Raw genomic sequence first — 6,000 nt, forward strand, 5'->3', positions numbered from 1 at the left:
CCATGCCGTGGCTTGGACCGGCTTCATCAGCATCGTCATTGGCCCAATTAGTTAGTTCTGCACCTTCATCTTCGACTATCATGTTGTGCATGATAATACATGCGTACATTATATCAGCAATGCAGTCGACATGCCACAAACGCGTTGGACCCTTAACTGCCACCCATCGAGCCTAGAGCACACCAAATGCCCGCTCCACGTCATTGTGCGCCGACTCATGCCGTTCCGCAAAGTAGGCTTTCCTTGGATCTGATGCGCATCTGATCGTCTTTACAAAGACGGGCCACCTAGGGTATATCCCATCCGCCAAATAGTAGCTCATATCGTGCTAGTTGCCGTTGGCGACGAAACTGATGGCCGGACCAACGCCCATGCACTACTCGTTGAAAAGGGGCGACGACTGGAGGACGTTGAGGTCGTTGTTTGACCCGGCTAACCCAAAATACACATGCCAAATCCACAGCCGGTAATCAACTACGGCCTCGAGGATCATCGTGGGATTCTTTCTCTTGTAGCTGGTCGTGTAGAACCCTTTCCAGGCGGCGGGACAATTCTTCCACTCCCAATGCATACAGTCTATGCTTCCCAACATCCCCGGGAACCCATGCACATCCCCATGCATCTGCATCAGATCCTCGGCGCCTTCGGGGGTAGGCTTCCGAAGATACCGCTTCACCGAATATTTGAATGACGCCCTCGACAGTAAATACTGCAGACACTCGCGGGCAGTCTTCTTCACCGATGTGGAGGTACTTCGTCCCACATTACGTCTGTCGCGCCTCCGTAGGCCAACCGCCCGATTGCCGCAGTGCACTTTTGTATAGGTGTGTGGCCGGGTCTGCCAGCCGCATCTTGCCTGAACCGGAAATACAAATATCGACGCTCTAAAGCGTTAACAATATGCATAAAAAGATCCCTACGCATCCTAAAACGCCGCCTGAAAATGTTAGCCCCAAACCGCGACTCCGGAGCGAAGTAGTCTTCATATAGCCGCTCATGTGCACCCGACGTGATCCCGATCAACCAAACCTCGGTGAAAAATAGGTCGAGGTACCTGATGAGGCTAATTTCATGCATTGGTTATGAGGTTAAATTCACCGAATTTCTGAGTCTAACAAAGCTTTTAAGCCAGGTGTGTAGAGGAAATCGCCAGATCCAGGAAGGAAGAAAGAAATCACCTGGTGAAGGAGTTTGGCGAGAAAATGAGCAGAAAAGGAAGAATTTCCCAGACGGAGGAGATTACTGGATGGAGGGCAAAGAAGGAAATTCAAGAAGATTCTAGAAGATCACCTCCACGTCTATAAATAAAGAGTACGAAATACACATCATCTCACTTTTGCTCTTAGCTCATTTTCACACACTCTACACACACTTGGGGGATACCAGAAATTCATGGGGTCGGGTTCATAGTTTGAGTTACCGTTGTGCACTACCGTCTCTACGTGAGGCGAAGAAACAATTTACTGCTTTAAGTTTTAATTTCTGCTTTGAATTTCCCCGAGTCTTCGTTGTTCGAAGCTCGGCGTTGTTTTGTTGAACCCTTGTCGAATTCTTAATCGTTTAGCTATGGAAGCTTATTTTCTGTTTTCATTTTATGTTACGTTGATTGTTGCTTTACTTTGGATGCTTTTCGCACTTGATTTTATTTTGTCGAAGTTGGATTGTGTTGGAATTGTAGTTGATCGAGTGGATTTGGTTAAATCAGAGTGATCGGAGATGTAATTTGTCATGGTTTGTTGTGGATGGCTTGGATCCGGAGCGGATGAAGCATCCGGTGTTAGATCTGTTGAATTCTGCATGGTTATGGGTTTTTAATTACTGCTTCTTGTTTACTTTGTCTAGCTATTGTAGATCTGAGCATTTTTCGGTGATCGGTGTTTTTTCGACGTTCGAATCGTCATGTTTGTTTCTAATCTGGGTTGTTGCTCTGTTTTCTCTGTGTTTACACTTGAATCGGTTGAAGATATGAAGATGGATGTTAGTTTAATTCCTAGTTAGTTATTTGCAGCTTTTCATTCGTACCCTTGCTGTTTTTGGAAATGGTCCCCACGGTTTGATCCTCGTATGTCTAGTCAGTTTAGGAAAGTTCTTCACTAGGTCTGGTAAATTTCGTAGCTGAAGTGTTACTCTGTTTAAATCTTTGTTTTCGTCATGCATGCTTCCGTTATGTTTTCGTTTTCCTAGGTCTAGCTGTTAGAATAGATCATTTGCATTTCTCGAGTCTAGTAGTTAAATTCTCAACCCAAATTTGCGTGGCAGCAGCCAAACCAGTCCAAAGTCTTCTTAACTCTCACTCGCGTCCTATCTGTCTTTGTGGGTTCGACCCTTACTTCTCTATGCTTGTTACAGTGTAGTGGGTTGAGGTATTATTTTCTTTGATAGCGGGCTGAAGGTGAGTCCAACGACCGTGATTTTCCGGTTATTGAGTTCCTAGATCTTGCAGTCTAGTAAATCTCCTTGACCTGAGAATTATGCATTAATTGATACAAACTGTGCAGCTCAGCTTCAGACCTATCAAGACCGGCGGCTGCTTCGGCTGCAAGGCCCTTTGTATCAACCGATTTATCTCGGCGGACGTATAGGCCGCCAACTCTTCGTTAAATTGCCGGCCAAAATCATCAGCATCTCCACCACTACCACCCACATCACTGCCACCTGCATCACCCATTTCGCGATATTGATCTTGTACAGAAATTAAGAGAGAGAGAAACTCGTAAAAACAAGTGGTGCAAATGAAAACGAAGTGCAATTATCAGTATATATATAGAGTTTCGGATATTAAAAAAAATACGCTGGCCAGTGTGCTCGCCGATTTCGAGTTTAAAAAAGAATACACTGGTCGGTGTGCTCGCCGATATCGAGCTTGCAATGACGGCTAGCACATCGGCCAGCGCGCGCGAACCGGCGTGAGCTCGCCGGACGCAATGGTCGGCGAGCCGACCGGCTAGCGCTCGCCGATCCGCTAGCCGGCCGGCACGCCGCCATTGCGGATGCTCTAATTATCGTAAGATTGTGATGGATATTTTCATTGATATGTGAAACATAATTAAAAAAAATGTACGTGAAGTATAATAAAAAAGTGTATGTGAAATATGGAGTGATTAGAAAAATGTACTCTATGAAATATGAAAGTGATGCTTATCATATCTTATTTGAGATTAATTAATGTGTTGATTTGGTTTTTAAGTTTAAGTTTGATCAACGTGTGTTTGGCTTTGCGTTGCCAACTTGTCAGTCTACCAAATTTATTTATTTATTTAGAGCGTACATCTATCACAAACAATAGCAATAATGATCATAATAAATTAATTATTATTTTCAGTATAAAATTAGATTCGAACCGCAAGCCATATGTTTATTAAAAATAAATTAAATTGTATTTATTAAATTGTAAACCAAATTAAATGTATAAAACGTATATTAATTATCTGATTTGATTTGTGGTAAAATTCAAATTTGAACGCACATTATCTAAGCAAAGAATATACATCTATCACAAACAATAGCAATAATGATCATAATAAATTAATTATTATTTTCAGTATAAAATTAGATTCGAACCGCAAGCCATATGTTTATTAAAAATAAATTAAATTGTATTTATTAAATTGTAAACCAAATTAAATGTATAAAACGTATATTAATTATCTGATTTGATTTGTGGTAAAATTCAAATTTGAACGCACATTATCTAAGCAAAGAATAGGGGTGGAAATTCGGATATCCAAGGGTATTCATCCCGAAAAAATAAGGTACCCGAACCCAAAAATCGTCTAAATGCATATCCATAATCCAATATCCGACCCAATATGTTTTTTCGGATACCCAAATACCCGCTAATGTCATGGGTATCCAAACCTTAATTGGGTACCCAAATGCCCAACCATTTACATATATTAATAATTAATAAATAAAACTAAGAATGAAAATGTATTAAAATTTTTAAAGCTAAAATTCTCTTTATTCATTATGAACATTTTATTTTATTTTATTTTTGTTTTGTATGCTAATATCTCTTTATGAACCGAAAAATGTCAACTGTATCGACGGGGGCAGTGGCGGACGCAGGATTTTGACGTTGAGGGGTCCAACTCTAAGACATTTTTTAAATGTCGGTGTTGCCACCAAAAGTTTTGACAATATAAAGATGCGAAGGAGGTGAATAATAAGATAAAAAAATATAAAGATGCGAAGGAGGTGAATAATAAGATAAAAATAATTAAATGATATGAACACTGAAGAAATTTATGCATTTATTATTCTTAATTGTGAATAATTTTTTAAATAAGTTAGTCAGGAAGGAGGTACCAAAACATAAACTTTTCTGTGTCTAATAGCTATAAAAAATATAAAAAGCAATACAAAAAATAGCATAAACTTTTCTTTGCCTAATAGCTATAAAAAAAAATATTAAAAGCAATACAAAAATAGCAAAAAGACATAAAAATATAAAAAGGGCTAAAAGGGAATTGAGCTCAGGTGAGGAAACTGCTATGCCTAGTGATTAGCCACTTGAGCTAGTGACAAATTTTAGTAATGTAAGACTATATGTAGTATAAATAGTGAAATTGTTGGGGGTTTCATGGGACTTTGGGATCCCCAAACTCGGTCCACCTCTAGCCGAGGGAGGCCAGTGACTAAACGAGGGGCAACGACAGAGAGAATATATAGGCGCCAACGTAATAGATACATAGACTTAAAGAAAGAAAGAGATGGAATGAGAGTATAGCCATGTTAATGGAGAGCCGGATGATTGACTTATTTATAAATGTTAGAGAAAAATAACCTAATTAATTATAATTAAGTAAAAATTTATCTCATAGGCAACAACCCTAAATGGTTAAACCTAATTAAAAAATATCCTAAACAGTAAATCGGGTATTTGAGTAATACCTGATACCCGATTGGATTACCTAATACCCAATTTATCTTAAATTTCATTACTCGATCTCATACCCAATCATATTTTATTGGATATCGCCATATTGGATATCCAATACCGGACTGTATCGGATTGGAAAAATAGATAAACCTAATATCCAATACCCATATTCCCATCCCTAGAAAAATAATGTCAAAGTCCTAATTTACTTTTGCTACTTCTGCTAATGTTTGCAACGTTATTATGACTTTATATGTCTTAATGTATTTTAGGAAAGAATGTTAATTATTAGTATCTCGCTTCTTCCGAATAAGTATGTAAATCTTGGATTAGATGAATACATATATATAGCATTCATATTCGTATGGTAAATATTGTTCAAAACAAAACACTTGTTAGTCTATTGGATATTGTGATCTGACGATTAAATTAATGTCACGTGTCATAATATATAATTTAGCTCATAATAGACTACAATTTTAGTAAAATAATACTCTCTCCGTCCCCAAAGAGTATGAACTTTGGGTTCGGTACGGGTTTTAATACATTATTGGTAAAGTGAGAGAGAGATAGAAAGAGAAAATTTTAAGTATTGTTAGTGGAGAATGGGTCCCACCGAGAAGAGAATTTCCAAAATTGGAATGTTCATACGCTTTCCCTTACTACTAGAAACATGACTCTTGTTGTGGTCCCACCGAGAAGAGAATTTCCAAAATTGGAATGTTCATACGCTTTCCCTTACTACTAGAAACATGACTCTTGTTGTGTGTGTGAGTTGGCCAAGCGGTAGAGAGGTTAATAATGCCTGAAGCCAAATGTCTCAGGTTCAAGTCCTCCGCGGCGCGAACAATCCAAAAATAAAATTAAATGAAACACGACTCTCGTCGGCTTGACTTTAGTGAGTCATGTGACGATTCCACATTGAAATGGATGCTGCTGCAAACTCCATTCTTTTTTTTACAATTTCGAACAAGATCATGTTAATGTCAATATGCATAAGAATGGTGTAAGTAAAGATTGTTCGAAGATGATTCACAAATACGGTACTCCTCTTATTTAATGGGCAACGAATTCAAAGATTTAGGTTGGTGTGTGTTTTTTGCTTACAATCATGTCTA

Source organism: Salvia hispanica, chromosome 6, assembly GCF_023119035.1.
Source record: "Salvia hispanica cultivar TCC Black 2014 chromosome 6, UniMelb_Shisp_WGS_1.0, whole genome shotgun sequence".
Lineage (NCBI taxonomy): Eukaryota > Viridiplantae > Streptophyta > Magnoliopsida > Lamiales > Lamiaceae > Salvia > Salvia hispanica.